Source organism: Neovison vison, chromosome 6, assembly GCF_020171115.1.
Source record: "Neovison vison isolate M4711 chromosome 6, ASM_NN_V1, whole genome shotgun sequence".
NCBI classification, from domain to species: Eukaryota; Metazoa; Chordata; class Mammalia; order Carnivora; family Mustelidae; genus Neogale; species Neogale vison.
The window spans coordinates 147887019-147899145 of NC_058096.1; the positions used below are offsets into that span (position 1 = coordinate 147887019).

Consider the following 12127-nt stretch of genomic DNA (forward strand, 5'->3'; position numbering starts at 1 on the left):
CATACTAAACTAAAATAAAGCCAAATAGTGTAAAGATATTGCTCAACAGGTCTACACGATCCAATACATTTACCATTATAAAAACTGCTGTGCTCTATCATTAACACACTGTCCAAGGAATGCTTCAATTTTTGAACTTCTAAACTGGTCTTTAAAACTGCATCTCACTTGCACCTAAGACCACTAACAGGCTAAGAGGAAGACTTTGTTTCAAATTTATTTACCCACGATTAGGCACAGTATTTGAATCTTCACAAATTTCAAACATGTGTGGAGAAGGGAGGGTGGAGAGTCTGAACTCGTTTGTTCAGGTAAACTCTTTCCTCTTTCTTTTACTCAGTTTATGAATTGTTAAGCATCTAGACCCTCTCTGTAAAATTTCCTATTTGGGGAAAATTATACATTTAACCTTTAGAAAACTAAAAACAAACAAACAAACAAACAAACCCATGCTACCACCACCCTCCCCCGCCGACAAATCGGAAGGCTTAAGAATTAGCACTAATATTAATCCAACAATGGATTAATATCCATTAATTATCCAACAATATCCAACAATAATCACTGGGAAATCATCCTCCAAAATGACAACCGCAGCTAAGAAGAAGCGATCTATATTAGGGGTAAAAACCCAAAAACCAAAAAAAACCCAGAAAACCTCCCCCAGTTTAGTCCTCCTCCGCAAGAGGTCGGGGGGCCGGGAGGCCGGGAGGCCGGGGCAGGGGAGAGCACAGCTGGCACAACTCCTGGTTGCCAGAACCAACTCGAGGCGACCCAGAGGAAGATGCTGCGTCAAAAGAGGAGCAAGGCAAAGAAGCGCGACCCAGGAGGCTAGCGAAATCGCCACCGAGTCCCCGAGGAGGCGGGGAGAAGCCAAGTCGCCAGGCACCGGCAACAGCGCACGCCAACATTCAGGATTATTCTCCTTTCCAAACCCCGGAGTTCCGGAGCAGGAGAAAAAAAGGGGGATGAGGGACCCACAGTCCCTTTAAACCGCCTCCCGCTCCGCGCCGCCCCCCCCCTCCCGCCGGTGTCTGCCAACCTTTTCCGAACCCCCGTGTCACAGAACTTCCTCATCATGGAAACTTCCACTCGGTTCGGCGCTGAGGATGCCAAACTCCATTTCACAAGGAGCCTGTCAACAGCTGGGCTTGGGGGTTTGAGGAACGGAGCCGCGCGATTGGAGGGGGCCCCCAGCCACCCGGCTCCACCACTGCCCACGCTGGGTCTCCCGGACTGCCGCCGCGCGGTGCGGGAGCATGAGGGGCACCTCCTCCCGGACCCGGGGTGCAGAACCCGGCGGAGGCAGGTAACGCGGCGGCTGACAATCCGCCACCCCCCCACCACACACACACTCGCCTGCCCGCCCGCCCGCGCGCCCAGCTTCGCCGCTCGCACCCCTCAGGTTTCCGCGACACCCCCGCCGCCAGCCTGCCCACCCTTCTGGACAGTTGGAGCTGCCGCCCCCTCCTCCTTCTCCCCCTCCCCCACACGCCCCCGCCTCCGCGCAGTCCTCTCGCCAAATTACCAGTGCCCTCGAGACGGTTGGGTTGAGCGCCCCTGCCCGGGGAAGGCAGCCTGCGGGCGCTTGCCCCGAGCCCGGGGAACCGAAGGTCTCCTTTCCAAGCGCACTCACATTATTCATGCAAAGTTAATCCCCGCCGCGTCACGGCCGCCCGCCCGAGGATGTGCGCCTTCCTTGGCCAAGCCCCGCAGTCTCCACCCTCCTCCGCCCCCTCCTCCCGGCGGCGGGGTCCCGGGGAGCGCAGGCGACGGGACGTCGCGCGAGTCCTGCAAAATGTCAACTCCTTGGGCGAAGAGAGGCGGCCGCCGCCAGGGCCGCGGCGGCCCTCCCCGGCCACTCCACTTTTATAGGCGTAGGAAGCGAGTGTGGTCCGGGCACCCGTGTCCCCGCCTCTCCGGGCCCCCAGCGCGCCCGGCCCGCCCCGGCCAGCTCCCCGGGCGCTGCCTTACTCGCGGCCCGGGGCGCCGGCTCAGTGCCGCGTCTGCGAACCGGTGACCTGGTTTCCCCTTCAACCCTCGCGGCGATCCCACTCGCGCGGCGGCGGCGGCGGCGGCGGCCAAGAGCAAGCAAACCCGGCTCCGCCAGGGGCGCAGCGAGGAAATGGCCTCCCAGCCGCTCGCCCCGCCGCAGCGACCGTCCGGAGCCGCCCGGCTGGCACCCGACGTCAGCCGCTCGGCCCGGGACCGGCGCCCAGAAGTGTCCGCCCCTCTGCGCTCGCGGACCCCTACCCAGCGGCCCACGTGCACACCGCCCGGGGCCGGACACCTCCGCACCTGCCTCCCCAGGTTCGGGCGCTCCCTCTCCTCCCAGTCCTGGCCGTGCCCTCCACCCAGGGTGCCCTTCCCAGAGTGAGTGTTGCGGTGGTTTGGGTGGCCGCGCGTCCACCCACCCGGCGGCGTGCGCACCGAGGTTCGGGTTTGGGCGTCATTCCTCTGGTGGGAGAAAAGGAAGAATTGGGGAACGAGTGACAAGAAGGCGGAGGACCTTCCAGAAGCACGGGCTTTTCTTTGCCCTGGAAGACCGGCGCGGCCCCTGCCACCACGCTCCTCCCTCTTTCTCCAAACCACTTGTGGCGCGTGTCGGGCCGGCAGAGCGCTCTGGCTCCTCCTGGGGCCTCCCACGGGCCGGGTAGTCTGGAGTTCCCTTACGGTCACCCAGCCCCCTATCCCCCATCCCCCATGATAGTTTGGAAAATACCTGACTTGCCTTCGAGCAAGACACCCCTCCGCCCCAATTATGCACATCCTGGGAGATGTGTGCAAAGTTGAGACACTCCACAGGTTCCAGAAGAGCAGCCCTATGATTTTGTCCTTGCCCTGGATCTGTACAAATAAAACCCGGAAGACAAAAGTAATTTATACTCTTGAAGAGTTATGCCCCAGGCAAATATGAATTTTTAAAATGCCCCCTCCGCCCCCCACCTCAAGTCTAAGTCTTGAAAGCCAAGGGTTTTAGGTTGGGAGAAAATGAAGCGGGCAGCTGCATTCTGGGCTAGAAGAATGCTTGTAGAAATATTGAGTACCCAAAAAGCTAAAAACTGCAGTCGGTACGAAGCTATAGTTGCAAAAAACTATTTTGACGAGAGAGTACAATTATTTTCTCGTGGAGGATATTAAATCAGTTCTTACTTCATTATTCAATATACACATTTATTCGTACAGCAATGAGATAGAGCTATAACGATTTGTATCCTCAACTGCCTGAACAATGTATAGATGATTTATTGGAGACTTTTCCAGATTTCCAGCCAGTGACGTGGTTTTTTCCAGTGTCTTGTGAGCATCCCACGGAAAGGGGCGAGAAGCCACCACCCTAGCGAACAGCATTAACAACCACAACTGTCAGGAATTCGGAAACTGTTGCCTAAGCCTGGATGCACAGTATTTCAGGTACTTCAAGAGAGAAAAGTCGCAGACCTCAAGACTCCCTGGCGAGAGGGAGGAGCCTCCCTCTCCAAGGACCTTAAATCCCTTCGGTTGCCGGCGATAAATCCGGGCTTGGTTTTATTTTTCACTTGTAATAAAGCTATACCATATAGGACTTGCGGGTTTTGTAGCTGGACAGAAGTTGTCCTCCCTTGCAGGCAAGTTCCTGGGCTTTGCTCCAAAGCTGCCCCGGGATGTTTTGGTTGGTTTGGAGAGAAGCTGTGGAGTCTGCCCCCCTCCTTTTTTTTTTTCCAAATAGGCGGCCCCCTGGTGGCTAACTGTGGGTGAAAACTCTGGCCACTGAGGAAAAAGCTTGGCTCTAACAGGCCAGGAAGGTTGACAGCCTGGTGTTCGCAAGGGCCATGGAGCCATGTGAATTACTTAGGAATTGGGAGGAAGGGGGAGGAGTAGGAGGAGTGTGATGCCGACCTTCCTTCACAAAGGTGGATAAGAGGCCCTAACCCTGTTGGAACTTTGATTTTTTTTTTTTTTCTCTTCCTGAGTAAAACTTGGAGCTAACTTTCTTCTTAAAAGGAAACATCATACAGAGAATGAAGTATAACAAACACTGTTGCTTCCCTTTGTTCAAATGACTTTGTTTTTCTGGTCTCATTTTGCCTGGAAACTTCTGAAATAAAGAGTAAATTACAACATGAAATAAATAGCATGATGTTTTTCAAACAATTCATGAGACTATGATTGTAACAATGTTATATAACAATGGGGGAAGGCAATTTTAATGCAACGTTATTGAAACAATATGAACTACTAAGGATTCCATGAATTGACCCTCTGATGACTGACTGCATGATGGCAAACCAGGATTGACAGCAGAATGGGGCATTTCTTTTTCTTAATTTTCACAAAGGCAGACAATGGAGGAATAATTTTCTGGGGACCCGACTGAAGGCAAAAATACTATTCAAACTTTAGAGCATATGGCCCCGTGTTCCAATCTAGCTGCTTTGAGAGTGCACATCAGAGCCATCTGTAAGACATCCTCATTACCAGGATCTACAAAATCCAAGGTGCTGCTTTGGATCAAGGAAGAAATTCATTCTTACATGCATTCATGCATCCACTGCTGGGCTAAGAAGATAAATAAAACCCAAAGTCCAACAGGACTGGGATTAAACTGAAGCCAGTGAGGCCCGTGGTACAAATACAGGGTCCGAGCCTGTCTTTATTTAAACTCTTGATATATTGTTCACCCCATCAGGCTTCCTGTAAGAGAGGAAGTCATGGGGCAGGCATGAGATGATTAATATGATCATGTCTGGGAGTCATGGGACATGGTCCCAGCTCCTTGATTAAGGGGCTGCTGTTTACAGGGAGGATCAGAAATGCCTAAGTAAAACAAGCATGTCATTAGCTGGAAACTTCAAAAATTCTCTAGTTACATTCTCTTTGTTTTCCATGTGGAGGTAGAAGATTCTGAGGCCTCAGGGCAAAAACTAGCAAGCCATCTCGATCACGATATGGAAGAGAACAAGAGCACTCATATTCAACTATTATGGTGATTGAGTAATCAACTTTTCCATATTAAACTACTGAAATACCCACGTTTATTTGTTGTGATAATTCATGTTATCCCAACACACCTATCAGTCAAGCAAAACTCCACCAGAGCATAATTTTTTTTCTTTAAGTAGTTAAAATAATAAAATAGGCTTATGTACATCAAAAAGGATATGGCTCCAAAACAAAAGGCTATATTAAAAATAGTTCAGAACAAAAAATTTTAAATTGAAGTGTAATTTATTTACAGCAAAATTGGCAAATTCTAAGTGTTTAGTTTGATTAATTTTTACATTTTTATACCTATGTGTAATGACCACCCAGAACAAGATAGACATTTCCAGCAATGCAGGAAGTTTCTCTGTACCTCTTCCTGGTTGATAACCACTTCCTTTCTAGGTATAAATGCTATTTTTTGACTTCTGCCATCATTTATTAGCTTCACCAGTTCTTGAGCATCATATAAATAGAACCACACAATGCGTTCTCTCTTCTCTGTGGTTTCTTTTACTCAATGTTATGTCTTTGAGATAAGTCCACATTATTGTGTGGATTAGAAAGTTGTTTTATTTTTCATTTCTATTTGATAGTAAATCATATAAATAGACTACAGTTTGTTAGTCATTCTCCAATTAATGGATTTTTCCCCCCAGTTTGGGGCTATTACAGATAAAGGAGCTATGAAAATCCTTAAATAATTCTTTTTGTGGATATATGCATTCATATCTTTTGGGCATATGCTTAGGAGTGGAATTGTTGGCATATATTATTTCTTAATTATTCTAGTAAAGCTCTCTGAGGTATTAGCACAATTATGAGACACTAGAAGATGAGTTAGTAACATTTGCTGATTTCTGTTAATTCTTACAATTATCACAAAAAATATTCAACAAAGTTATGTGAAGTCTAAGTTAAGTGAATAAATATTATCCAATATTGTAAGTATGAAAAATCTTCAAAACAATCAATATTCAAATCTATGATGGCCCTATGTAGCAATTACAAGCTCTGCTAGTAGCCACAAATCATGTCCTATGAACTAAGCCACAACTAAAAACCTATGCAAAAATGAAGATTCTAATGAATTAAAGTGCATCTGGAAAAAAGTGAGTGAGGAACGGAATTTAGAAATACCAAAACCCTTTTAAACTCATTTTAATTTTCAGCTCTCTGAAGGATAGGTTTAAGATGAGCTCAGTAATTGTTAATTAGACTGTAATAAGCTATGTTCAATGTGAGCACACAAAGTATAGTGTGTTGCTAAATTCTTTGCCAATCACAGAAGAAATCTAGTGGCTCATGCATGACACACCTCCCCAAAACATTTCAATTAAGTGTACTTCCTTTTTTTTTTTTTTTTTAGTTATGTTCATACGCAACAAAAGTGGAAATGTAATTAAAAAAATTCTGTGGAAATATCCTTTCTGTTTAGAAAGGGAATAAAGGTGAATCTTACTCACTTTCATAGAACAAATTCTAATTTATCTAGATATAATAACACACATATGATGCTTATGATTATGGGCTATTTTCAGATCCTTAAAAACCCTGAATGAGTCATATCTGGAGTCACAGTCATAACTTCAAATTTACTTGTTTTTGTCAGTTTAAATGAGATTCTCAATTTGAGGGCAATATAAGTTTATTGACCCTTTCTATTTTCATATATTATAGCTCTCTTTTACAATAAACTTGCCTCATCCTAAGTTTATAAAGCACTGATATTACAGATCTCCTTCAGATGCAACTGCAGAACACATTTTGAACATCTATAAATGATACATTTGAGGCAATCAAATTTAGAACTGGCAGAAAAAACATGGAAGGCCTGAGTTTCCATTTATGCAGACTCAGAGCAAAATTTTCCACTGTGGTTCATACCAAATAATGGACTGGTTAAAGATTTGAGCTTTGTGTCTTTGCTGATCATTTTGTGCATGTCACCTAGCTTCTCTACACTTCTGTTCCTCATTGGTGAAAATGGAGAAAATAATCATGCCTGCTTGATAGGGATGTTGTGAGAAATACCGTGATCATAAGCAGATAGTGCAGCACACAGTGTTTGGCACATAGCAAGTGCTCAATGGATATGATCTGTTATTCTTGAAAAAAATAATTTATGCTATTTGAAAATCTAGAAAAATGGCAAAGGCCAACATCTTTTCTTGAAAGATAATGTTTTCTAAATTAATTATCTCAACAAATATTTACAAGTATTTGTCACAGTATTTACAAACTGCCTATTCCTGGGCTGGCACCATTATAGGCTCTGGAGAGAGAACAGTGAGCAAAGCAATCCAAATCCCTCCCCTTGTGGGGCTTACATGTCTTTGAACAGGATATCAATTCTCTGAAAGAGAAGGGACACTCCTACCTTGGCAAAGATTGAACACCAACTCAGATACATAGCTGAATTCAGATTTGAAAATATAATGTCTTCTGGCAACAGACTCCTTTGCTGATCAACAAGTCTCAGCCTTTAATGGTGATCTTTTGGAAGAAATTACTCTGTTTTTAGAAAAATATTTTCATAAATATTTTTTCTATAACAAATATTTTTTCTGTATTTTAGAAAAATATTTTCATAAATATTTTTCTGTAATATTTTTGAAAATATTTTCATAAATTTTTTTCTGTAGCTGCTACAAACATCTTAAGTTGGAATAACTTTCTCTAATATTCAGTTTCTAGAATACCTGAAATTTTTTCTAATACAGGTGAAAGTGAAGTCATCCAGAAAGCTCCAAATGTTGGATTTGATGCAGAGCTTATCTGATCTGAGCCATGCTCTTAATTACTTGTATTTCTTTGGCCTAATCATTTCTTTCCTAGTTCTTCCATTCATATGAATAAATGCAAGGGATTGGTTTAAGCCATTCCTAAAATCTCTCTGAGTTCTTACATTTCAAAAGTATACACAGTTTTTTTTTTTAAAGATTTTATTTATTTATTTGACAGACATAGATCACAAGTAGGCAGAGAGGCAGGCAGAGAGAGAGGGGAGGAAGCAGGCTCCCCGCCAAGCAGAGAGCCCGACATGGGGCTCGATCCCAGGACCCCGGAACCATCTCCTTCAGTGACCAGAGAAATGACCTTAATTTTGTGGATAGCTCCTTACTTTTCTTAGCAATATTTTAAAGTTTATTAATTAAACTAAGAACCTGGAAATATAATTTTTTAAAGCTGGATCTTGTATTCTTTCCACTCCATGCAGTTAAAAATGAAATGGACTTAAGCTCCATCCATTACGGCAGCTTCTTTTGGAAAGACAGGAAAGCAGCTTCCTTTTTTTTTTTTCTTTCTTATTTTAATAGCATATTCCATTAGAAACATAAGTCAAATATCAGGAAGCTTTCATTCATTTGTTTGGATAAACTATAGATTAAATTTGCCATCACTTTTGGATTTAATTAATTAGTGGCAAGAGAATTGATAAATTCAGGCCTTCAAATGTTCTTTTCTGGTGTTTCTTTCAATGGTTCTTACTCATTCTTGCACTCATTCATGACATTAAAAAATGATGATAATGAACAAAATCAGAAAAGAGCTAATGAAAATATATTCCATGCTTATGAATAGGAATTGTCAAGATGTCAGTCCTCCCCAGACTGATCTGTAGGTTCAAAGTGGTCCCAATCAAAATCCCAACAGTATTTTGCAGATACCAACATCTGAAAGTTTATGCTAAAGTTTATATAGAGAGTCAAAAGACCTGGACAGACAACACAATATCAAAGGAACAAAAGAAAGCTGGAGAACTGACACTACCTGACATCAAGGCCTACTATAATGCTACAGTGATCAGGATAGCATAATAGTGATTTACAAAAATAGCCATATAGATCAATGGTACAGAACAGAGAGCCCAGAAATAGATCCCCATAAATATAGTCAACCGACCTTTGAAGAAAGAGCAAAGGCAGTAGAATAGAGCAAAGATAATCCCTTCAACAAATGATGCTGGGAAAACTGGACATCCATATGCAAAAAAATGACTTAGATACAGCCATTATGTCCTTCATAAAAATTAACAAACTGAATCATAGACCTAAATTTAGAAGGAATGCAAAATTATCAAACTCTTATGAGATAACATAGGAAAAAACCTAGATGACCTTGGTACAGTAATAACTTTTTAGATATAACACCAAAGACAGTCCATGAAGACAGCATTAATAAGCTGGACTTCATTCAAAAGAAAAACTTTTGCTCTGCCGAAGAAAATGTTAAGAGGATGAAAAGACAAGCTACAGATTCAGAGAAAAATTTTTGCAGAGGACATATCTGATAAAAGACTGTTATTCACAATATGCAAAGAACTCTTAAATGTCAATAATAAGAAAACAAACAACCCAATTTAAAAATGAGCCAAAGATCTTAACATTCATCTCACTGAAGAAGATACAGAGATGAAAAGTAAGCATAGGAAAAGATACTCCATGTCTTACATCATCAAGTAATTGAAAATTAAAACAACAATAAGATAGTACAAAACACCTATTAGAATGGCCAAAATTCAGAACACTAACAACACCGAATGCTGGCCAGGATGTAGAGCAAGAGGAACTCTCATTCACTTACTGGTGGGAATACAAAATGGGACTGCCACTTTGGGAGACAGTTTGGCAGGTTTTACAAGACTAAATATACTCATATTAATGATCCAACTAATAGTGCTTCTTGGTATTTACGCAAAGGAGTTGAAAATTTAGGTCCACACAAAACCTGCACCCAATTATTCATAGCAGCTTTATTCATAATTGCCAAAACTTGGAAGCAACCAAGATGTCCTTCAATAGGTGAAAGGATAAAAAATGATGCTACCTCTAGACAATAGAATATTAGTCAGTGTTAAAAAGAAGTAAGTTCTCAAGCTGTGAAAACAAGTGATGAAATTACTAAATTTCACTTAGTAGTACATATTATTAAGTTGACGAAGCCCATCTGAAAAGGCTACGTACTTCATGACTTCAATTGTGAGGCATTCTGGAAAAAGCAAAACTGTGGAGACAAAAAAAAAAAAAAAAAAAAAGAATAAAAAGAAAAAAAGTTCAGTGGTTGCTGGCAGGTTGGGGTGGGGCAGGACGAATAGGCACTGATGATTTTTATATTTTTTAGACTTGCTTGTTTTTGTGAGTGTTTTCCATTTTTTTCCCAATTTATTTATTTTCAGAAAAACAGTATTCATTATTTTTTCACCACACCCAGTGCTCCATGCAAGCTGTGCCCTCTATAATACCCACCACCTGGTACCCCAACCTCCCACCCCCCCGCCACTTCAAACCCCTCAGACTGTTTTTCAGAGTCCATAGTCTCTCATGGTTCACCTCCCCTTCCAATTTACCCAAATTCCCTACTACTCTCTAACACCCCTTGTCCTCCATGCTATTGGTTATGCTCCACAAATGAGTGAAACCATATGATAATTGACTCTCTCTGCTTGACTGATTTCACTCAGCATAATCTCTTCAGTCCCGTCCATGTTGCTACAAAAGTTGGATATTCGTCCTTTCTGATGGAGGCATAATACTCCATAGTGTATATGGACCACATCTTCCTTATCCATTCATCCGTTGAAGGGCATCTTGGTTCTTTCCATAGTTTGGCGACTGTGGCCATTGCTGCTATAAACATTGGGGTACAGATGGCCCTTCTTTTCACGACATCTGTATCTTTGGGGTAAATACCCAGGAGTGCAATTGCAGGGTCGTAGTGTTTTCCATTTTTATTGAGAAATAATTGAATACATCACTGTATAAGTTTAAGGCTTACAGCATGATATTCTGATTTACATATGTTATGAAATGATTATCACGATACTCTGTATAATGATGAATACATGTCATTAGGCATCTGTCCAAATCTACAGAATGTACACCACCAAGAGTCAACCATAATGTAAACTATGAACTCTGCGTGATGTCGATGTGTCACTGTAGGTTCATGAAGGGTGAAGAATGTACCACTCTGGTGATTGGTACTGGTAAGGAGGGAGGCTGTGTGCATGGATAAGGACAGATGGTATAAGGGAATGTCTCCAGCTTCCCTTCAATTTTGCTGTAAAGGTAAAAGAGCTCTAAAAATAAAGCATTAATAAACAGATGATGATGAGGAGGAGGAGGATGAAGAAGTGTGGTCCTTCATATGAAGTTGTTTGAGTTTTTAAAGGATAAAATGGCCATTTCCTGTATCTTAATTTTTTTACTCTTTTTATCTCTAAGCATAAAAAAAGTGTTGTTGATTCAAACCGTTGGCTTGACTTATATGAAACTGTTCTACCAGTCATTGTCTCATTCCTATCATCTGTGTGCCCACTTCTTGGTTTTTCCTCTAGGCTTCAATGCTATATTAGAAAGAAGGCTCTGTGGCCACTGTAGTTGGAGGGAATACCAGTAGCAAGGAATGACATCGGGTCACTCATATTCTTGCCCTCAAGACATGAATTAAATTCTCTCAGCCCCAGTTTTTTTCACCTACAAAATCGAGAAAATCACCTACATCATCGAGAAAAGCCCCACTGCCAAAGAGATTCACTAAAGTCATACTTTGAAATGCTGAGCCAAGTTGTTTAACCATGCCTGGATCTTGGGTGCTAAATAAAACTTAGCATTCCTTTTCTTCTCACAAATAATCTTTCTTCTGAGTGAACCCACCATTTTTATGATTGATGGTGATGGTAGTAGGCAGAGACTGAGACCAAATGTCCTCAGGAGTGGACAGTGGTAGGAAGATGATGGGTTGGCCCCCATCACCCTGCTCCACTATTGACTGCATATTTGTCACAGCTTATATAATCAGTTTACCTTTCAAAAAAAAGGACCACATGAAGAGAAAGAAAGAGATGGTTCTCAGGGTTGACGTTTTCTATCCTCAGTATTCTCATCTACAGCATGGAAGTAATAGTTTTTGCCCCTCGTGCATCATGAAATTAAATTTAAGTCTTTGATGTGATAAGAGATATGATAAATGTCTCCCACATGTACAGCATTTTAAAAACACAATATGCTCTCATCTGGGGAAATCTGCAGATGCACGAGGAGCCATATTGAAATGATATGCGGTGACCGGAGAAATCACAGACCCTTTACAAGTCAGATACGTGGGGACTGTATGTATTTGAGTGATATCCAGTTCTGGTATCAGAACTGAAACCAGTGAA

General features: G+C 42.5%; 1 protein-coding gene across 4 annotated transcripts in view; it reads right to left on the reverse strand.

Moving 5' to 3' along the window:
- Nucleotides 1–1702, reverse strand: part of THRB (thyroid hormone receptor beta) — a 379016-nt gene extending 377314 nt beyond the window's left edge. For 2 of the 4 annotated variants that reach the window (XM_044252561.1, XM_044252560.1), the window contains exon 1: nucleotides 1529–1670. The gene's annotated coding sequence lies outside the window, so the exon portion shown is untranslated. Of the gene's footprint in view, nucleotides 1–1042; nucleotides 1115–1528 lie in introns of those variants that run through there. The other 2 variants (XM_044252564.1, XM_044252565.1) reach the window with 2 other exon arrangements.
- Between the last annotated feature and the right edge of the window lie 10425 nt (nucleotides 1703–12127).